General features: G+C 34.2%; 1 protein-coding gene across 10 annotated transcripts in view; it reads left to right on the forward strand.

Annotated features, from left to right (window-relative positions):
- Nucleotides 1–24,302, forward strand: part of LCORL (ligand dependent nuclear receptor corepressor like) — a 188,351-nt gene that overhangs the window by 85,380 nt on the left and 78,669 nt on the right. The window lies entirely within an intron of this gene.

Here is a 24,302-nt window from a genome sequence, read left to right on the forward strand (position 1 = left end):
CAGGCTCCGGACGCGCAGGCTCAGCAGCCATGGCCCACGGGCCTAGCCGTTCTGCGGCATGTGGGATCTTCCCGGACTGGGGCACGAACGTGTATCCCCTGCATCCCCTGCACATCGGCAGGCGGACCCTCAACCACTGCGCCACCAGGGAAGCCCTATTTCTTAGTTTTTTGAATAGAGTTTTGGTCAAAGACATAAATCAAAATCATAGAAGATACTCTTCAACATGTAATATACATGTCATATATATTTGCTGCTCAATTTTTGTAGAATTATGCATTTTAGGGTTAAAGTGAGAACACTGCCTACATGCGTGTGTGGTGGAATAACATGGCTCAGCTGCTGAACAAATTTTAAGGTACCATACAGCAGTGTGGTTCAGGGGTGTTGGCAAGGGGCCAAGCAAACACAGGAGAAGCCTGCTCAAAAGACAAGGCAAAAGCAGCTTCCTGCTTTCAGTTGCTATATATTCAGGTGTCTTAAAATTTTGCTGTATGAAATACTGTGTTTCTAAGATGAGGGGTTTTTTTGTTTGTTTTTTTTTATGAGAACTGATGTTTATACGTTTCATTCAGTCCTCCTGCCTCAAGTTGTGTGTGTTTGTTCAGTGCTGTGAAAATAAGGGTTTGTGTTTTTTTTAAACTTCTTGGAAAGCCTACATTTCTTAGAGGTCTGCTTTTCTCTCATTTTTTTCTTTTTAAATTTTGTTGCTAAGTTTCGATTTCTTCATGTTATTTTAAATTTTTTAAATTAAACCACAATATTTGTTAGTTTGTATGCTTTTAAAACAGTGGTTATGTCTTTATATACCTAAAAACAGCAGGTTGTTGGATGACTTTAGAGTAAAAACTACTATGACAATTCTTTTGCTTAGTTTCTATTTAAGATGTACTTTTAAAGCATACATATAGAAAGTTTTCATTGTCATTGTAAATAATACGTCTAAAAACTCTAATCCAGAATTCTTAAAAGTATGTTTCCTCTTGGTATTTTAGCTGTAAGACCTTAAACCTGATTGTAGTCTGCCTGCAAATTTAAGACAGCCCAATATACTGAATTGGGTGGTATTAGAATATCAAGATCAGGACCTTTTGAGGAAAGAAAGAAAACTTAATGGCCAAGAACATTAGCTAAAGACTGAAATAGTTCATGTATCCTGAACTGAAATAATAAGAGAGAGGGAGAGGTATGTTACTAGTCAGCTGTTGTTGTTGTTTTTTTTTCCAGACAATTTTCTTCATATACTGTGGTTTTGTGGATGATAAACTATAGTGTAAAAAACACCTGAGTTATAAGCCAGCCACTGAATCAGTCTACCACCTCAACTTTTTAATAAAAGGTTGAAGTTCTGTCTTGCCATAATTTTGGGTCTGATATTTTCAGTTTCTTAATCTCACATAAAGATCTTTTTTTAGTGCAATTTTTGTAGAAATAGTACTTTGTTAAATATGCTCTAACACATGAACTCTCCTCTCTATCTCATTTAATATGATATAGTTATAGTTCTCTTTTGAATAATTACTTATTCTCTCTGGCACTTTGGAACCTCAGTGGCTGATGAATTCTTTCTGAATTTCTCTTACTAAGATATAAGGAGTCTAGGATTCCAGCAGAGGACTTGATCAAATACTGTACTTGTGAAATGTGATAAATTAGTTTTATAAATTACCATCTCACCATTTTAAATTTACATGTAATTATGAACTGTCAGTTACAGTTTACTATTTGCTGTTGGCTAGTTGTCCATTATATTCACAGCCTGCTCAGACTGTTCCATTGATTAGAACTCATTGGTTTGTTATTACCAAGTAGCGATCACCCCCTACCTTTCTCCATATGGATATATATTTGTATGTGTGTGTATTTTCCCCCTTAAAGTGTTTTGAGTGAAATCTTCGAAAATGTTTCTATCTTCAGTAGAAAGGGCAAAGCATAAGTTTTACCATGAAACATATATGGATTCAAATCTTGCCCTACCATACATTAGTTATATAGTTCTGATAAACTACTTACCCTTTTATGTGACTTAGTTTTCTCATATGCGCAAGAGGCATAATAATTGTGGATGCTTATACTCTGTCTACCCTCACCCACCAAAAAATAGTTTTATAAAGGTACTAGTTTAGATTTTAGTTTGATAGATATGCTGTGTGTTCAGTAGTAGCTTCTGGTGGAAAAAAGAATATGGGCTATGGAGTCAAACCTAGATGGGTTGCTTGCTGTTTTGTTTGTTTGTTTTTTAATTAAAAAGCTGTGATATTGGACAAGATACTTAACTTGGTGATATTATTGTGAATATTAATATAATGTAAATGAAACATGCAGCTTAGTGCCATATGTATACTAGGCATCCAGTGAAAGTAGCCCTGTGGTGGATTACACTAATTGTTTTTTTGCTGTTGAGTGTACGAGAATTCTAGGCACCAGCATGTAAATGACTTGCTCTAATCATAGTATGGCATAGTAGTTAAGAGGTCAGATTTTGGATTAGACCTGGGTTTTAGTCCTGGTTCTACTGCTTACTCAGCCTTGCATGACCTTAGGCAAACTTTTTAACCTCCTTAAGACTAGTTTCCATTTCTATATAATGGGAATAATTGTGGCATTTTTAAGAGGATTATTGTGATGATTAGAAGAGATAATGCATCCAAACTGACCAAATTGTATACATTATTTATGTGCAGTTTTTCTTGTGTACCAATTATACCTCAATAAAGTTGGGGAGGGGTGGGAAGAAGAGATAATGTAAGGACTCAGTAATCTAAAACTGCTGCTACTGTTATTTATTATCATTATCATCAGTTACTTGGAATCACACTAAATCAAAAAAGGAAGATCACATAGGGTTTAGTTCTCAAATTAAATCTTGTAATCATTAAGAAGATTGTCCTTAGGAGCCCATGAATTAATAACTAACATCAGGGTGTAAGGCATCATACAGTCTCAAAAGAGAAGTAATACTTCAGAACTGTCAGCAGTAAATATATCAATAGTACTCTTCGGGTACTTTGGGGGAGAAGAATTGTCACGTAAACAGAATACAAATTATAACATTCTTTGTGTTTATTTTATACAAATAAAAAGTCACTTTTTTGCTTTGGTTTCTTAGTTGATAAAATGGGAAAATTTTTGTTAAAGTGTGTTGATATATTGTTAGTCTGTGTAGCGTTAAGGAAGTGAAACAAAGGTAAAGGAATATTTGAAAAAAATTATTGTACAGGCATATACACCAGTCATCCTTCAATAATCATGTGAGACACTTTGAAGTAAAATTTCAGCATGGATAGTTTGAAAAGTTGGCTAATCCTGCTAGCCATTTTTCATATTCCCTTCATGTTCTGATTAATCAGAGAACCAAAGCTAATTTTAAAATATTAACTAATAACAGAGTGAAAATCTTGTATGAATATATTTGTGTAATGAAAGGTCATATTTTCTAAAGCAAAATATAGATTATTTGGGAACTATTTATTATTTTAGATTACTTTTTGCTTCTTTAGATATGGGTAATGAAGAGTATACATTATAGTAACTAGAAATGTTAAAATACTTTTATATGTATTTCAGAAAATTTATTTTTTATTTAAGCCAGCAACATGTTAAAGTGACCTGCCTTAGGGTTGCTTCTGTCTTAAATACACTAAGTTAGGCTACCAGTGTTTCTAATGAGCAACTGGAACCATGATACTAGCCAAATATTCTAGTGAGTCTGATCATATGCTCTAATTTTCTGGTATTATTAACTCCAAAGCCTTTTGGGTATGTTATGGCCTAGTGACTCCTGATTTACTTTGCACATACTTCATTTTTCAACTTAAAATACTCTAGAGTTCTACAAAACCATCTGTGAGCTCATGTTAAATGATGGCAATTTTTTTCATGGGAGTCTTTATCCATTTTTGTTTTTCTAAAAAGCACACTTATTGTTCTGGCAGTACTGGTTGATGTTGTTGAGGTTTGTTTGTAAAAGAAGCACTTACTCTTTGGTGGAGTAATGGTCACTGCCTACCTAGATTAAGGTATGTTTATGTACCTTTGGCATTGTCGTTTGTTGGAGTTATTGGAGTTCCAGAGTTGCAGGCCTTACATGTGTCTAGAAGGTTATAGAGATAAAACTATGGATAATATTGACAAGTCTGTAATTCTTCCTGTTACATGCATTTCTTTGACTTAATCCTTGTTAACCCTGGAAATGTTTTAGACTATTAATAGAGAACATTCCTTCATTGTTGTTGAATATTTTGTTAGACCAAAAAAAAAAAAAAAATTACCATCATGGAGCCAGTGCTGTAAAATGGTGCTGTCCAAAATCATGTGTGCATGTAATCAGGGATTAAGTAAGGTGATCCACTGGAGTGCAGGAATTCTATTTACATTGATGTACATCCTTGATAAAATAAGACTTCTCCAGTAAAGGGGAACCAGGGCTCCTTGGAGAAGTGGTTGCTTCCATGGCTGGGGCTGGGAAAGTATAAAATGAATTTGGAGCATTTTGTGGTGCCAGAAAGTAAGGAAGTCTCAAAAAAAGGTAGATTGATAGGACACAGGTGCCAACCTGAAAGAACTGCTGATGGCCAAAGCTGGAACAATTTGAGCAAAAAAATAAATAAGATAACCCATAGAATAAAATCAATATCCATTTTTTCATATTGATGTAAATAAATAAATAAGGAGGAAGGGACAGCTCTATCTTACAGAAGAATTCCAATTTTATAATGTAGAAGGAATGCAGGAAATGAAAATCACCCTTAGAACACCACAGTCACAATTATTACATCCAGCAATGAGTGCTTAAATCAGTGGGCAAAAGTTTGATTAGAATCAGAGTATGTGCATATTTTAAAAGTATCTTCCCCAATATATTAATTACAAAGGAGAAAGAGTAGCTCTGCAGTCGAGAAACCGAGCAGACACCAACTTAACCAAGTGATCCGGGGTAGCATCACTAGTAGTAACAAATATCCAGTCTTATTGGTACACTGATATGGTGCACTGAGAAATACACATCACTTCTGTAGTATTCTCGCCAAAACTGCATAACTTTGAACTAATCATGAGAAAGCATCAGATATACTGAGGAACATTCTCCCAAATAACTGTTTGGTACTCATCCAAAATGTCTAATATCATGAAAGGAAAGGCTGAGGAACTTTCATTGACTAGAGGAGACTAAGGAGAAACATGACAATTAAATGCAATGTGAGATCCTGGATTGGATTTTAGAACAGAAAAAGGACATTAGTGGGAAAACTGATGAATTCCAAATAAAATCTACAGTTTAGTTAATGGTATTGTACTGATATTAATTTCTGGGTTTTGATAATTGGTTGTATAGGAAATTAACATTAAGAAAAAACTGGGAAAAGAACATACAGGAAATCTTTGTACTGCTTTTGAAACTTTTCTGTAGTCTAAAATTACTTTAAAATTTAAAATATTTTTAAAAACATAATAAAAATAAATAAACTAACTGTTACTAATCTTTGACAGATGGACTAACAGTGGCACCCTTACTTGGGATTTATATCAGAAGTCCCTTGTCATTATAAAGGAGACCTAGTGTTTTGGGAGAAGAGTGAGAGTTCAGTCCTTCAGACAAGGAGGGATTGATAATGGAGCCCTTATTCTTTGGTTTGCATTCTGAGTGTTGTGATATATTATAGTTTATATGGCCAGTTAAATGGATATACATATTCTACTATGTAGTTTTATCTGAATTAAGTCTGAAAAATAGATAATACAAATGAAATAGGTAATAAAAAATATACAATAGATAAAATAAAAATAGATAATAAAAATGAAAAATACACATATTTTTAACGTGCATTCTCAGTTTTGTTAGTTGATGAGTGAATATCCAACAGAATTTGAAGAACTCTGCTCTAAAGGCATACTTTAGAGACTGATTCTTCCAAAGTCCAAAATTGATGAGCTGAACTTAGAAAGAACATTTACGTGCTAAAAAGCCTAACAGGGAAAGTTGTAGTCACAGGGGAGTTGGACTTTGGCTTTAACAAGGCTACGAGATTCACAAATACCATGGTCAGATCATGGCTTTAACGAGGCAAAAAGGGGCTTCCCTGGTGGCACAGTGGTTGAGAGTCTGCCTGCTAATGGGGGGGACACGGGTTCGAGCCCTGGTCTGGGAAGATCCCGCATGCCGCGGAGCAACTAGGCCCGTGAGCCACAACTACTGAGCCTGCGCGTCTGGAGCCTGTGCTCCACAACAGAAGAGGCCGCGATAGTGAGAGGCCTGCGCACCGTGATTAGGAGTGGTCCCCTGCTCGCTGCAACTAGAGAAAGCCCTCGCACAGAAACGGAGACCCAACACAGCAAAAATAATACAATAAAAATTAATTTTAAAAAGTAAATAAATAAAAATAAAGAGGCAAAAAACAGGAGAAGCAGGAAGGGTAAGGAGGGGCAAAAGGATTAAGATTAAATAGCTGCATTAAGCTGTGGTGACCATGACTTTTAGTAAAGCCTCAGGTAGGCTTTAAGAAATGAAACTTGGAAGTATAACTGGGGTGCAGCTATCCCTTAGCTCACCCCCCCCCAAAAACAACCCTCAAATGTTATAAAAGGCAGAGATCCTATGGTTATGTGTTCTCCATGTTCCTCTCGTCTGGCAGACTCCTCATTTTACATGGGCAGTTGAGACAGTCAAATCTGTGGAATAAAAAGAAGCTTCAGGAAGTCCACGTCCACTCATTTGATCCTTGATTTTATATTTATCCTTTGCAGTGCATGTTCAGTAGTGACATAGTAAACCAAAGTGAAAGCAACATAAGCAATGTCTAAGTCTGCATTCTTTTCTGCCTTTGAACCAACTAGCTCATTAGACTTCCAGAAAAAAAAAATCATTTTTCTCTAATAATTCCTTTCAGTGACTGTTCAGAAACCTTTTGTGTAAAGTGTCAGAGAGTAAAGGAATGTCTTCTCATTCTTGTTTTTCTATGCCCTGTAAAAAAAAAATAAGAAAACCAAAACCAAAAAAGGTTAACTTATTGCTCAGCTGTTAATGCTGCCCTTTATTCCCTTTGAAGTGTGAAGAATCGTTTATTTATGAAATTTATTGAATTACCTTGTTGTGGTACCATTGTAGATCCCTGAGTAGGTAAATGAATAAGATACAGTGCTTAGTCTCAAGGAGGACACTGGCATGTTAATAATAGGATACAGTAGAGATAGAATAGAGAGAGTAGTTCATGTGCTCTTGATTCTCTTGTTGACTTAAACCTCGTGTACCCTACTCAGGAATGTTGAAATTGAAGACCAAATGAGCCTCAAGATACTCCTCCAAGAAATATAGAGTCTTTACATTTTATTCTTCCATACTGGATTGCTAACTCATAGAGAGCAGAAACTATGTATTTTCCCTTAGTGTCTCTTTTATTACCCTGAGCAAGTATCATAGTTATTTTAGAGTCTTGGTAAATGATTTTTTTTTTTTTGCAGTACGCGGGCCTCTCACTGTTGTGGCCTCTCCCTTTGCGGAGCACAGGCTCCGGACGCGCAGGCTCAGCAGCCATGGCTCACGGGCCCGGCCGCTCCGCGGCATGTGGGATCTTCCCAGACCGGGGCACGAACCTGCGTCCCCTGCATCGGCAGGCGGACTCTCAACCACTGCGCCACCAGGGAAGCCCCTGGTAAATGATTTTCAATAACTTTAGTTATAACAATGAAGGGAGATCTTTAGTTAAAAGATAGCCCTGTGCCTCTGTAGCTATCCTGTTATTTTCTAGATAAAAAAATTTTAATGCTTGTTATTAGTAATTTATTTGCATTTTGTTTAGAGATTCATTCCATTTAAAATTAAAAGTAATAAAGTAAGAAAGCAACACTTGGGAGGAGCTTTTATGGCTCATATTCAGTAGGCAAGACAGAGCAATAGTATTAGCCTTGAGAGTTGAATATTAAGCCCTCATTCCTCAGTTTACCTTTCTGCCTGTTACTGTAGCAAGAAGATATTCTCCATGATCTTGATCCTACTGTAGTCCTTATCAAACTTAACTCATTTAGAATAGAATTTTTACAGCCTTATTTGGGCTTTGCTATATTGTTAAAGTATTAGATTTTCTTTGGTAGGGAGTCTGGTTTTTAACACCTTTATTTTGTTTTCTGTTTGTTCTCAGGAATGCCCCAGCTTTAGCAGACGTAAAAGCTTCTCTGGAGATGTTCGTTTCTCTCTGAGTGCCACATTGGTTATAGTGGGTAGTATATCTACAAGTGGATATGTTCTACAAACACTGTGGCACACTCTGCCATAATTCCGCTGTAATAATAGCCTCTGGACAGTAACTTCTAAGCTCTGTTGACGGTGACTTTGATAGGAATAAGGCATTGTCTAAAAAACTACTTTGTTGGGTCAGAGATTGATAGTACTTAATAGCAAGTGCCATAGCTGCTGAGGAGGCAGAAAAAAAAGATAGTTAACTTGTCATGGGAGATGACTCAGCATTCCAAATAATTTCTAGTCAAATTTTCACTACAACAGACTGTTGCGTAGAGAGACATAAGCTTTGAGATAATGTATCTAGCGTAACTTGCCTGACTGCGTCTCTCTGAGAGGAAAATGGTTTACCCCTCCTGTTCAGTATAATGAATTGTTTTGTATCTCTAGGGTAGCAGTTAGGCCAGCTGAAGGACTTGTGCCATTATTATTCATCTGTTCTGACCCTGGCTTGCATGGCAGAGTGAATCAGTAGATCATATAAGAAGTAGAGGCTGGATGAAGCAGGTTGGGAGTGGAATGTATGAGACAAAGAATGATCATTGTATTGGCAGTCTATGATTATAGTGGTTATTAAGTGATTCCTAATGGGGATAAATTTTAAAAAATTAGTTTAAATACAGTTGTGATTTCTTTTCTTTCTCTGAAAATATTCAGAAACCTCTGAATCTTTTCCACCTTACTTTGCTTAACATGCTGTTCTCTGGCCTTTGTATCTTGTTCTACTTGACAATTGTAAGAAATGAAGCAGGGGATATAGTATTTTATCATTGCAGTTTAAAATTAACATATACTATTTTGCTGCTGTGATTTCCATGATATTGTTTTATCAAGTTTTTATGTCTCTTTAATTTTACTTTCTAGTTCCAAGTGTTCTTATCCGGGGATATTCCCCGAAAAGTTCATGGACAGAATTTCATGGGTTTACAAACTTGAATGGGGGAAAAAAAATGACATCTTAATTTTCACTAACCCCTAGCTGAAGTTTAACATTTCCTTCAAATATAAATGCTGATAACAAACAACAGTAGTATTAGTAATACCTGTTCTAGCAATAAAAATCATAGATATTTTCATATCACATAATTATTGTTTATATTCTCACTACTTTGAAATTATGGTAGATATTAGACTTACTACTAGATCTTATATTTTAATGCATTAAGAAAAAGTAATATATTACTCTATCTCAACTTACAATTTTTTTAAATTGTATTTCAGTATAGTTGGTTTCTTTTGTAATCCTACAAATTTGTGAATTTAAAACATGATTCTGAGAAGGAGACCACCATAGTCTTCACCACACTGCCAAAGGAATTCTTGCACAAAAAGGGTTAAGAATCCTGTCTGCCTCCTTTACTATTTGATCTTCATGCTGTCCCCAGAATGTTATACCTTAAGGACTGTGTCCTTAGAGTTATATATACATTCATATGTATATTTATATACATACATGTATTTCCCTGACTGTGCCCCCAAAAAAACCTCATACACTCTTCTGACTTCCACTCTTAACCTCTGTTTTGATGAGCCACAGCCTCCAAGTTCCATACTGTTTTCTAGACATCTCCACATATATATTATGGAAGAATTTTAAGCTCAGTGAATCTAAACTTATTTTCCTTTTTAAGCCTGTTCATTTTCTTATGTTCCCCATTAATTAGTGCTGTTGACACCTTCCCACTCACTCAGTATTAAAATACAAGAATCACTTTTGATTCTTTGTTCTTTCTTATAACCTCCTCTGAAAGCGATTATTAATAAGTCACTAGGGATTATTAATAAGGCTGCTATGAACATTCTTGTGCCTTTTGGACATCTGTTTCATTTCTCTTGGGAAAATCCATAAGAGTAGAATTGCTGGGTCATAGCATCAATGTATATTTAAAATATATTAGAAACTGACAGATCATTCTCCCAAATTTATCATTTCACAGACTCATTAGAGATGCATGAGAGTTCTAGTTGCTCCAGATCCCTGTCAGTAACTCCTGTTATCCATCTTTGTTACTAGCTATTCTGGTTGGTGTGAAATGATATCTCATTTTGCTTTAAATTGTATTTTCCTCATAACTAATAATGTTGAGTGCTTTTTCAAGTTCTTATAGGCAGTTTGTAGATCTTCTCTTTTAGAGATCTGTTCAATTCGTTTGCCCATTTTTAGTAGGGTTGTTTGCTTTCTACTGTTGATTTCTGTATTCTTTTTTTTTTTTTTTTTTTTGCGGTACGCGGGCCTCTCACTGTCGCGGCCTCTCCCGTTGCGGAGCACAGGCTCCGGACGCGCAGGCCCAGCGGCCATGGCTCACAGGCCCAGCCGCCCCGCGGCATGTGGGATCCTCCCGGACCGGGACACGAACCCATGTCCCCTGCATCGGCAGGCGGATTCTCAACCACTGCGCCACCAGGGAAGCCCGATTTCTGTATTCTTTATAAATTATGGATACAAGTCTTTTATAAGATGATTAGTAATGTTTTGTGTTTGTTGAATAGGGCTTTAACCTTGTTGAAATGCCTTTATACCTCCTAATTTGTTCAGCTTCGTGAGGTAGAAGACATAGTTTTGATATCCTCCATGTGGTAGCTAAATTAACTAGACACATAAGATGAAACTAAGCCAAGATGAAGAAAACTACGAATATTAAAAGGGGATCTCTGAAAACTTGAAAGACGCTTGGCAACTTTGCCTTTTTGAAATGGGCTTTACAAACTGTTGTATATTTTAAATGTTTTGTCTAACAGATTAAGCTTTAAACACATTTAAAACATGACCACAAAAAAAAAAAAAAAAAAAAAACATGAAATAAAATTGTATTTACAAGATCATTATTAGATCTACAAAAGGTATTAATTTGTAATATCCAGGAAGTCCAGTAGAGGGATGGAAATTTGAAATTGTAGGCCTTTTTTTTTTTTTTTTTTTTTTTTTAAGTCCTGCCACATATAAGTATATAACCTCACTTGAAGATGATACTAAAATCATAAATATGTAACAGATTTGCAAATGTGAGGCCCAGGTCAAATGACTCTCCTGGCTGCTTATATGCTAGATAAAACTAGACAGAGCAGACTTTGTTCCACTTCTACACAGTTTAGTTCCTCTTTTTGAGAAAAATATAACTAGTCTTATCAATTGATAAATTGATGGTTAATATAATGACTTAGGAATTTTCTTTTTATATGGTTTAGCTGTACCTCTTAATTGTGGAGGCAGGAGAGTGTGCTGCCATTTGGCCTCTGGTGTGCTAAGTGTCATACTTGCTCATATCTTTCTCTAGAGAATGATGAAGAAAAGGAGAAGAAATCCAAGTCTGTAAGGTTTTCCATTTATTGCCTCTATCACAAGAGATTTTCAGTAAAGTAAGGGTGAAATTATTAATGAAAATCAGGTGTTTTTTTAAATTTGAGAGATTCAGTTAGCCCATGTTCTTCTTACATTCTTTTCTTACAAATGCTTAAAAATTTTAGATATATTAATACTACTCTTTATATTGAGGAATTTTCTCTTCCTGGTAATATAGTTCAGTGATTGCAGAAGATAACATTTATTTATTTATTTATTTATTTTAAAATATTTATTTATTTATTGGCTGGGTCTTAGTTGTGGCATGTGGGATCTTGGTTCCAGCATGTGGACTTCTTAGTTGTGGCATGCGAACTCTTAGTTGCGGCATGCATGCAGGATCTAGTTCCCAGACCAGGGATTGAACCCGGGCCCCCTGCATTGAGAGAGTGGAGTCTTACCCACTGGACCACCAGGGAAGTCCCAACATTTCTTTATTAATAGACCCCTATTTTAAAATATTTTTTCCAATTATTTGTACAGTATGGATGCTAGAGCTTGTTTTGTTGAAATATATCTAGCAGTGGCAATGTATTATAGCATGCTAGAAACAGTTGCAATAGAGTGTTGGCAGAATTTGTCTGAAAACTTTAAAATGATTAGAATGTTATCCCAGAACAATGTTAGTTTGGCACTGAGGAATAGGTGCAGGGAATGGAGACCCAGTGTAAAAGGAGGATGAATACCCTAAATTGTTCAGGGGGATTAAAAGGGCATACAGTATGTGTCATTTTATAAATTCTTAACCCTATATGTAAATTATGAGCTATTATAAAATTTATGTAATGAATTATGAAAGATTACAAAATAATGTAAAATTTTTGCTACCTTTTCTGTAAAATTATGAGATTGGATTAGATTTTGTCTCACCTGGTAGATCCTAAAGTCTAGTAGTCCTCAAAGTTGGTAAAAAGTACAGAAGCTATTTTTGACATTTTAAAAAGCCAGGAAAAAGTCATATATTTACTTGCAATAAGACTGTAAAGCAAACAAAAAAATTTTTCTTTATATTTGGTTCAAATTGATATTACTTTTTCTTCATAAAATTTGCCAGGCAAAACAACTTACCTCTTATTGGCATGTCTTTTAATTAAATTAAATAGGGAATTAAATTATGAAAGATTGGAAATCACTGTGCTATATATCATCCAGTGTTTCCCAAGGTGTAAGTGACCACAGTTTACTCTTACAAATTAAGATTAATACGTGTATTTATGGACAAACCAGAGATCCATCAGTGGCCATGTTTTTGTATTACCTAGTCATGTGTACTAGACTTTCAGAGGATTCGCTTCCAAGATTCGTTTTCAATTACTGTGTTCCTAGACTTAATTCCACTCCATTTGTGTTGTTCTGCAACTACAGTTAAACTGTGTTCTTAAATTTGGATTAATTCGTTTTAGGGCACTGAATAGTATTTTTTATTGGAAATAAATGTTAAATAACTTCTCTGTTGTACAGAACTCTATAATGATAATTAAAGGTTAATATACTTGTTTTTATATTTCAGCCACATGCTGTCTTGTTGATCATTTGTTTTCTGAGAATTGAATTCTAAATTTGGAAAAATAAGAATACGTTTTACTCTTCTCTCCAGATACCTCTTTGATTCCCTCCTTTCTTCTACCCCTTCTCTCCTATCTCCACCAAAGTGGCAGTATATGGTATTCGGTCTCCATTAATGGGTAAAATACATAATTCCTGAGCACCTGAATAAGATCACTTTAAAGTGATATAAATTAAGAAGATGGGGAAGAGATTATTTTTTGTAAGTCAGGGCTACTTCATTTGTTCTCTGTAAAACTGCGTATTGAGTATGTTAGATTGAATCCCAGTGGGTGGACAGGCAATAGTTGCTCGGTGGGTAGTTAACATGTTTCATCGTCTGCATTTTAGAAAGGCATAATACTTTTTCTGTCCCAGCTTGAAGAGAAAATGAATTTTAAAATGCCTTGATGCCACATTTAGTGACCTCTTTTAGTCTGCGGAGAAAAACAATTTATTAATGAGATGCTTGCTCACTAGTAGTCAAGAAGCATCAAATGGTTGTGCTATGTAGTTGTCAAAATGTGAGTTGGAATTTGGTTTTTAAATGGTTTAATATAGCACCTTTTTTATTTACCCATAGTGTAAGATTACTATTGTTCCATAATTCATCAGATCTGCATTCCTAGATTTTCATGATTATTTACCTACTTATGGAATAATATAATTTGCATCTAAATTTAGTTTTCTATAACACATTTTTTCAAGAGCCTCAATCATATTTTTCATTAGTGAATAAATACAATCTCAACACATGTATCAGCATCAAAACTAAGCATTATGAATAGTACGGCTGTAATTCCTTATTCTAAAGGGTCTCTGGTGCCACCTACTGAATAGTTTTTTTACAAGAAGAAAAGTACGTGAAATCAAATGGATTTTTTACTTAATCCTATTTTTTGTTTTGTTTGGTAAATTAATAAACTTCATTTTTTAGAGCAGTTTTGGGTTTACAGAAAAGTTGAACAGAAAGTACAGAGTGTTCCCATATACTTTCCCCACCCAGTTTCTCCTATTATCAGCATCCTTCATTGCTGGTTGTACATTTGTTACAATTGATGAATCAATGTTGATAAATTATTATTAAATAAGGCCCATAGTTTACATTAGATTCACTTTTTGTATGCTGTACAGTTGTGTGGGTTTTAATAAATGTACAGTTTCATGTATCCACCATTACAGTGTTATACACAGTAGTTTCACTACTGTGAAAATCCTCTGTACTCCACTTATTCATCCTTCTACCCCATGCCCCAACTTGTGTCAAACATTGTCTCCATAGTTTTGCCTTTTCCAGAATGTCATATAGTTGGAATCATACAGTATATAGCCTTTTTATTTTTTTATTTTTATTTTTTATTTTTTTGTGGTACGTGGGCCTCTCACCGTTGTGGCCTCTCCCGTTGCGGAGCGCAGGCTCCGGACGCGCAGGCTCAGCAGCCAGGGCTCACGGGCCCAGCCGCTCCGCGGCATGTGGGATCTTCCCAGACCGGGTCACGAACCTGCGTCCCCTGCATCGGCAGGCGGACTCTCAACCACTGCGCCACCAGGGAAGCCCTATATAGCCTTTTTAGATTGACTTCTTTCACTTAGCAATGTGCATTTAAAGTTCCTCTTTGTCTTTTCGTAGCTTGGTAGATAGCTCATTTCTTTTTATTACTGAATGATGTTCCATGCTGTGGATATACCACAGTTTTGTTTATCTATTAACCTGCTGAAGGACATTTTGTTTGCTTCCACTTTTTAACAATTATAAATAAAGCTGCTATAAACATTCACTAGTTTATATGCAGACATAAGTTTTCAGCTCATTTGGGTAAATACCTAGGAGTGCAATTCCTGGATCCTGTGGTAAGACTTTAGCTTTGTTAAGAAACTGCCAAACTATCTTCCAATGTGGCTGTACCAATTTGCATTTCCATCTGGAATGAATGAGAATTCCTTTTGCTCCATATCCTCACCAGCATTTGCTGTTGTCAGTGTTTTGGATTTTAGACATTCTAATAGGTTTGTGGTGGTATCTTTTTATGGTTTTAATTTACAGTTCTTTAATTTACAGTTCTTTTTATATACTTATTTGCTATCTGCATATCTTCTTGGGTGAGATAATCTGTTTAGATCTTTTGCCCATTTTTTAATCAGTTTTTCATTTTCTCATTGTTGAGTTTATATGTTTTGGACATAAAATCCCTTTATCAGGTAAGTGTTTTGTAAATATTTTCTCTCAGTCTGTGGCTTGTCTTTCCATTCTCTTAAGTTGAGTCTTTCACAGATTAAAAACTTTTAATTTTAATAAAGTCTATTTTATCAAATTTTTTCATGCATCATGCTTTTGTTGTTTTATCTAAAAAGTCTTTGCCAAACCCAAAGACACCAAGAGTTTTTCCTATGTTGTCTTAATTGTGGTTTTATAGTTTTGTGTTTTACATTTAGGTGTATGACCTATTTGGAGTTCATTTTTGTGAAAAATACAAGGTCTTTGTCTAGGTTCTTTCTTTGCATGTGGTTGTTTGGTTGTTCCACCATCATTTCTTGGAGACAGTCCTTTCTCCATTTGATTACTTTTGCTCCTTTATCAAAGATCAGTTGACTCTTGTTTGTGTGCATCTATTTCTGGGTGCTCTATTCTGTTTCACTAATCTATTTGTCTGTTTGAGTTCATTATCATACTGTCTTGATTACTGTAGCTTTATAATAAGTCTTGAGGTTGGTAGTATCATTTCTCCAATTTGGCTCTTTTTTGCTATTGTGTTGGCTAATCTGTGTCCTTTGCCTTTCTTTATAAACTTAAGAATCAGTTTGTCAATACCCACAAAGTATTGTGGGATTTTGATTAGGATTACATTGAATCTATGAAGTTGGGAAGAACTGACATCTTAACAATATTGAGTTTCTATCTGTGAACATGGGATGTCTCTCCATTTATTCAGTTCTTTGATTTCTTTCATCTGTTTGTAGTTTTCCTTACATAGATCACAATTGTACATATTTTCTTAGCTTTATACCTAAGTACTTCATTAAAAGGGTGCTAATGTAAATTGCATTATGTTTCAAATTCCACTTGTTCATTGGTGGTATATAGGAAGATAATTGACTTTTGTATATTCACCTTGTATCCTGCAACCTTGCTATTATTAGTTCCAGGATTTTTTTTTTTAATTTTTCCAAACAATGTTATATGTAATTTTTTTTTTTTAGAGTACAGAATAATATGAACACTGTCAGTGCATTTTCAGAATAAAAGTAACTGGTTCAAAATCTGAAAAATTATCATCCTCTAATGAATATATAGACAACAGTTCTAAATGCTGTATTAATCTATTGAATCCAGAAGTATACTGAAAGAATAATAATCTAAATCATAATCCATGACCTAGTAACCTTATTATTGGCTTGATTCCTCAAATCAATAAGTTAAAATGAGAATAATCTTATGTTTACCCTAATAGACTTTTTTCTTTTATTTTTATTGAGGTGTAGTTGATTTATAATACTGTATTAGTTTCAGTTATACAACATAATGATGCAAAATTTTTATAGATTATACTCCATTTCAACTTAAAACATATTGGCTATATTCCCTACATTGAACAATATATCATTGTAGCTTATTTATTCCATACATAGTAGTTTGTACCTCTTAATCCCTACCCTGCCCCACCCCCTGCCCTCTCCCCATTAATAATCACTAGTTTGTTCTCTATATCTGTGGGTCTCTTTCTAATTTGTTATATTCATTCATTTGTTTTACTTTTTAGATTCGACATATAAGTAATAACATACAGTATTTCTCTTTCTCTGTCTCATTTCGCTAAGCATAATACCTTCCAGGTCCATCCACATTGTTGGAAGTAGCAAAATTTCATTCTTCTTTTATGGCTGAGTGTATTCCATTGTATATATATATATACCACATCTTACTTATTCACTCATCTGTTGGTGGACACTGGGTGACTTCCAAATCTTGGCTATTAAACAGCATTGTTGCTGCTATGAGCAGCATTGTTGGAAGGTTTTTAAATTACTGATCCAATTTCATTACTGGTCTGTTCATATTTTCTGTTTCTTCCTGGTTCGGTATAGGGAGATTGTACATTTCTATGAGTTTGTCCATGTCTTCTAGGTTGTCCATTTTACTGGCATATAGTTTTTCATAGGAATCTGTTATGATCCTTTGTACTTTCGTGGTGTTGGTTGTTACTTCTCCTTTTTCAGTTCTGATTTTATTGATTTGGGCCTGCTCTCTTTTTTTCTTATGAGTCTGAGTAAAGGTTTATCAATTTTGTTTATTTTTTCAAAGAACCTGCTCTTATTTTCATTGATCTTTTCTATTGTTTTTTAAGTTTCTATTTCATTTATTTCTGCTCTCATTTTTATGATTTCTTGTCTTCTGTTTATAGGATTTGTTTGTTCTCCTTTTTCTGGTTCCTTTAGATGTGAGGTTAGTTATTTGAGATATTTTTTTCTTGATTCCTGAGTTACATTTGTATCACTTACTTCCCTCTTAGAATTGCTTTTGCTGCATCCCATAGGTTTTGGATCATTGTGTTCTCATTTTCATTTGTCTCTATTTTTTGTATTTTTTTGTTGTTCTTTGATTTCTTTGGTGATTCATTGGTTGTTTACTAGCACATTGTTTAGCTTCCACGTGTTTGTGTTTCTTGCAGTTTTTTTCTTGTAGTTGATTTCTAGTGTCATAGCATTGTGGTTGGAAAAGATGTTTGATATGATTTCAGTTTTCTTATGTTTACCAAGGTTTGTTTTGTGGCCTAACATGTGATCTATCCTGCAGAATGTGCCATGTGCACTTGAAAAGAGTATATATTGTTGCTTTTGGATGGGATGTTCTATATATATCTATTAAGTTCACTTGATCTAATGTGTCATTTAAGGCCAGTTTCCTTGTTGATTCTCTGTCTGGATGATCTTTCCGTTGATGTAAGTGTGGTGTTAAAGTCCCTACTGTTATTGTGTTACTGTCAATTTCTCCCTTTATGACTGTTAATATTTGCTTTATGTATTTAGTTGTTCCTCTGTTGGGTACATATATGTTTATAATTGTTATATCTTCTTCTTGGATTGATCCCTTGATTATTGTGTGATGTCCTTCTTTGTCTCTTGCTACAGTCTTTGTTTTAAAATCTATACCAGTATTGCTGCTCCAGCTTTCTTTTGATACCTATTTTCATGGAATACCTTTTTCCATCCTCTCACTTTCAGTCAGTGTGTGTCAATTAATTATTGATAAGTATATTTATTGTCATTTTGTTAGCTGTTGGGGGTTGGTTTTATAGTTCTTTTTTGTTCCTTTTTTTCTCTTCTTTGTGATGTGATGACTGTCTTTAGTGTTATGTTTGGATTCCTTTCTCTTTTTCGTCTGTGTATCTATTTTGATTTGTGTTTACTATGAGGTGTGTGTGTGTGTGTGTGTGTGTATTTATTTATTTTAAGTTGCTTATCTCTTAATTTCAAACTCATTTTTAATACCCCAGTATTTTTACTCCCCTCCCCCCATGGTTACTGTTTTTGAATCATATTTTACATCTTTCTGTTTGTGTACCCTTAATTACTAATTAGGGATATAGATGATTTTACTACTTTTGTCTTTTAACCCTCATACTAGCTTTGTATGTGGTTGATTTACTACTTTTACTGTATATTTGCCTTTACTAGTGAGATTTTTCCTTTCATAATTTTCATATTTCCAGTTGTGGCCTCTTTTTCTCTTTGAGAAGTACCTTTAACGTTTCTTATAAAGCTGATTTGGTGAAGCTGAACTCTTAGCTTTTGTTTGTCTCTGAAACTTTTAATCTCTCCATCAAATCTGAATGAAAGCCTTGCTGTGTAGAGTATTCTTGGTTGTAGGTTTTTCCCTTTCATTACTCTAAATATATCATGCCACTCTCTTCTGGCCTGCAGAGTTTCTGCTGAAAAGTCAGCTGGTAGCTGAATGAATGTTCCCTTATGTAATTTGTTGCTTTTCCCTTGCTGCTTTTAATATTCTCTCTTTATTTTTAATTTTTGCCATTATAATTACAATGTGTCTTGGTGTGGTCCTCTTTGGGTTGATCCTGTATGGGACTCTCTGTGCTTCCTGGACCTTTCCCATATTAGTGAATTTTTTAGCTATTATGTCTTCTGCCCCTTTTTCTCTCTCATCTCCTCTGGGACCCCTCTAGTGGGACTGTACGCACACTTGATGTTGTCCCAGGGGTCTTTTAAACTGCCCTCATTTCTTTTCTTTTTTCTGTTCAGCTTCAGAGATTTCCACTGCTTTTGTCTTCCAGCTCACTAATCTGTTCCTTTGTATCATTAATTTACTGTTGATTTCTTCTAGTAATGTAATTTTCATTTCAGTTAAATTGTATTCTCCATCTCTGTTTGGTTCTTCTTTATATCTTATAACTCTTTGTCAAACTTCTCACTGTATTCATCTCCAGGAATTTTTTTGTTGATTCTTTCATATAGACAATCATGTTATCTGTGAACAAAGACAGTTTTATTTCTTTATTCCCTGTATGTATATGTCTTGTTGTTTTTTCTTGTTACCTAGAGCTTTTTATTATGTTACCTAGAGCTTCCATTATGATGCTGAATAGGTGTGATAAGAGGGGACATCCTTACCTTGTTCCTTATCTTAGGGGGAAAATATCTAGTTTTTCACCATTAAGTATGATGTTAGTTGTAGGTTTTTGTAGATGTTATTTATCAAGTTGAAGAAGTTCTCCTCTGTTCCTGGTTTGCTGAGTTTTTATTATGAATGAGTATTAGGTTTTGTCAGATGCTTTTTCTGCATCAGTTGAGGTGATCATATGATTTTTCTTCTTAGCTTGTTGATGTGCTCAATTATATTAATTGGTTTTCAAATGTTGAATCTGCTTTGTATACCTGAAATAAATTCCACTTGGTCATTGTGTATAATTCCATTTGTACATTGTTGGATTCGATTTGCTAGTATTTAGCAAGATTTTAAAATTTATTTTCATGAGAGATATTGCTCTGTAGTTTTGTCTTTATCTTTCTTTTGTATTACTATAATGCTGACCTTAGAATGAATTGGTAAGTACTCCCACCTCTTCTATTCTCTGGAAGAGATGGTAGGGTATTGGTGTAATTTCTTCCCTAATACTTGGTAGAATTCACCAGTGAAACCATCTGGGTTGGTGCTTTCTGCTTTGAAAGGTGATTATTCGTTCATTTTTAACAGATACAAGCTTACCCGTGTTATGTATTTCTTTGTGTGTGTTTTGCCAGATTGTGTCTTTCAAATAATTGGTCTGTTTTGTGTAAGTTATCATATTTGTAGGTATGAAGTTGTTCATAATGTTTATTTATCATCCTTTTAATATTCATGAGATCAATTACGATGGCTTTTTTTTCATTTGTGTTTGTAACTTGTGTCTTGCCACTCTTTTTTCGCATCCTGCTTAGAGGTTATCAATTTTAATGACGTTTTCAAAGAACCAGATGATCTTAGTTTTTAAGAAGACATAGACTATATATACTGGATTCTTTATTCTGAAAGTTCTCTAATATCATCTGCTTTTTAGTTTTCTTAAGGAAGGAAAGGTTCTGAAAGCATGTCATAGATTTTTTTCCCTTAATCTGATTTTTCTTTTATGGTTCCCATAGGCTTTTCAGATCTTACTTAATGTTGAAACATAGAGGCATATCAAAAAGATAGCAAAGAGTTGCTTTTTGTCAGGATGAGTAACTCTGCCCCAAGGAGAGTTTTACTGTGGGGATTTAACCAACTTTACCCTTTCCTATGAGAATTCAACACTAAATCTCCAGGAATTGTCATGAGATATGACAAAATTGAAAAATCATTTGCTCTTTTGCTTATTATTCTACATTTAGACTTAAAATTTTTCCACAGGGTTAGAGCTGCTCAGAATGTTCCCCTAGGAAGTTTAAATGCCTCACTACATCATTAAGCTTCAAAGGTTATTAAAGGTAGATAACATAAATCACCTTAGTATATTTAAACTGTCTAAAGAGATAATTCTGTATGTTTACGTAAATTATATCTTTTAAACATAAGGCATATGAATAATTTGTTTTTTAAATGAATTGTTAAAGAAGTATTTATTTTTTAAATGACAAGGAATTTTATAACCAAGGAAGATTTGGTTTCTTGATTCTGGAAATATAGACGGTTAGAAATATGAAACTCTCATTAAAGAAACAATGAAAAATCCTAGATTAAAAATCAAAACTTAAAATAGAGAGCAAGAATATATATCTGTATCCAAAAAGAGAAAATCTCCCCGGGTAATTTTTAGCCATTGACTAATTGCCACAGGGTTTAAGAATCTGAGTTCAAACTAATTCAAAAATCTAGAATTTAATTTAAAATCATCATGCATTGGAAGCAACCCAGTTGTCCATGGACAGAAGAATGGACAAGCAAAATGTAGTGTATATATATACAATGGAATATTAGTCACCCTTAAAAGGGGGAAAATTCTGACATATGCTTCAACGTGGAGGAACCTTGAGGATATTACACTAAGTGAAATAAACCAGTCACAGAATGACAAATACTGTGTGATTCCACTTATATATGAGGTAGTTGGAGTAGTCAAAATCATAGAGACAGAAAGTAGAATTGCGGTTGCTGTGAGTAGAGGGGGATGAGAGATTATTGTTTAATGGGTATAGTTTCAGTTTTATAAGATGAAAAGTTATGGAGATGGATTGTGGTGAAGGTTGCACAACATTACAAATGTATATAATACCACTGAACTAAACTATACACTTAAAATGGTTAAGATGGTAAATTTTATTTTATGTGTATTTCACCACAATAAAAAAATTTTTTTTAATCATCTTTGTTTTCAAAATAGTCCCAAATATAAAGTTGTTTTAAAAATGAATTCATTCCCCCCAAAATAAAATAAATCATAAAACACATAAGCAAACAGTTTATAATTGTTGGCAGAAATAATAAAGAACCAGAACCAACCTTCAAAGGCTGGATTTTGTAATTAAAAGATAAGAATATAAAAAGGGTATGTTTTAATCTATTTAAAGAAATATGAAGTTTAAAATTAGAATCATGAGTAAAAGCTAGAGACTATCATAAACTACCTAACATGTATAAAAAAATAACCAAATAGAATGTCTAAAAATGAAAAATATAATAATGGAATTTTAAAACATAATGAAAGTTTTAAACAACCAGTTACATTTGGGAGGGTCATTGATAATTGGGAAGGTTGAAGAAGTCACAAAAAATAAATGAAAAATTTGAAAGATGCTAAGAGAAATGAAAAATACAGTGAAATGAGGTATTATGTGTCTAATCAGAATTTAAGATGGGGATTATAAATAGAATTTAAGAGAGGCAATATTTAAAGAGATACTACCAGAGAATTTTCTAGAATTTATGAAAGACATGAATCATATTCAGGGATCCTAGTGTTACCTAACAGGATGAGTGAAAATAAATTCACATCAGACTTAGTTGAAGACTGCAGAGCAAGAGAAAATGTTGATAACAGCCAGAAGTACAGGACTGATTACTTACAGTTGAATAACAGACTGACAGCTGCTTTCTAAGCAGAAATGGACTCCTACAAAAGAAACTGACTATCAACTTAGGATCTGGTAAAAACTCTTTCAAGAAACAAATTTGTTTGCAGGTTAAAAAAACGGAAAACAGAAACTTTACCTGCAATAGACTTAAAACAAAAACAAAACCAAAAAACCCTCTGAGAGTTATAGTTGAGGAAGAAATAAAACAATCTTGAAAAGAAAGTCTGAAATGCAAGGAGGAATGAAAGTACGAATTGGTAAACATTGAAGTAAATCTAAAGAAAAACTGATTGCATAAAATAATAAAAATAATAGCTACCTGTGGGATTAATAAATCCCATTTATAACCTGAAAACAAGAGCATGTAAGCCTAGAGTGGTATGAGTGGAATTAAAGCATTGTACAGCCCTTTTTAATAGAGCAAATATATTTATTAACTTCAGACTTTCCTTGACAAGGAAAAATAATGCATCTGAAAATTTTGGGGCTAAGTAATGAAAGAATAGCTCTAGAGATACTAGTTTCAAACCAGTAGAAGAGGGAAAATACATGGAAAATTTTTTTCAAAATAAAAACTGGGACCTATAAAAGCAAAAAATAGGAATAAATAGAAATACTAGTTATTTAAATAGATGTAATATGAATTCTCCAATTAAGACATCAATTATTAGATAGATTAAAAATTCAAATCCACCTATATGTTCTTTATAAAAGAAAATGTGAAAGGCTGGAAAATTGAAAATGTGAAAGGCTGGAAAAAAATACACACTAGTAAAAGCCTGACCAAATATGCATAACAATGTATAACATCAAACATAATGACTTATAAAGACAGAAGTATTAAAAATTAATTGGAATTTTATATCATGACAAAAGGTACTGTTTCACCAGAAAACCATGACAATTGTGAATATGTGTGTCAGAATAACACAGCCTGAAAATATGATGCAAAAATTATCAAACGTTCAAGGAGAACATCATAGACAACGGAGTTTAAGATCTTGTTAAGTCCAACAGACCTAATGTTAATGAGAAGAAAGATTTGAACAACATAGTTAAATAAGTTTGAGGTAATGGACATACGTAGAGCCCCAAACCCAATCATTGCAAATTTTTAAGCCTTGTAAACATTTTTTTCAAGTATGCTCAAAATTTTATAAAAACTGACTGCATTTTGTGCCATTAAGAAGTTATCAACAAGTAAAAACTGATATCACGCAGACCATATTTCTTGATGCAGTTCAGTTAAGATGGCAATCAGTAACAAAAAAGATAACTTTAAAGGAATAAGTTTATGCATATGGAAATATAATGACATTTCTAAGTAATTTATGGGATAAAGAAGGAATCCTAATGGCTATCAGAATATATTTGGCACTAAATAATATTAAAATACATTTTAAAGCTTGTAAGACTTATAGGATTTGGTAGAAGGAGATTTATAGCCTTAAATTTTTTTTTTTTTTAGCGGTACGCGGGCTTCTCACTGTTATGACCTCTCCCGTTGTGGAGCACAGGGCTCCGGACGCGCAGGCTCAGCGGCCATGGCTCACGGGCCTAGCCGCTTCACGGCATGTGGGTTCTTCCAGACCGGGGCACGAGCCCATGTCCCCTGCATCGGGAGGCAGACTCTCAACCACTGTG

Source organism: Physeter macrocephalus, chromosome 7 (genome assembly GCF_002837175.3).
Source record: "Physeter macrocephalus isolate SW-GA chromosome 7, ASM283717v5, whole genome shotgun sequence".
Lineage (NCBI taxonomy): Eukaryota > Metazoa > Chordata > Mammalia > Artiodactyla > Physeteridae > Physeter > Physeter macrocephalus.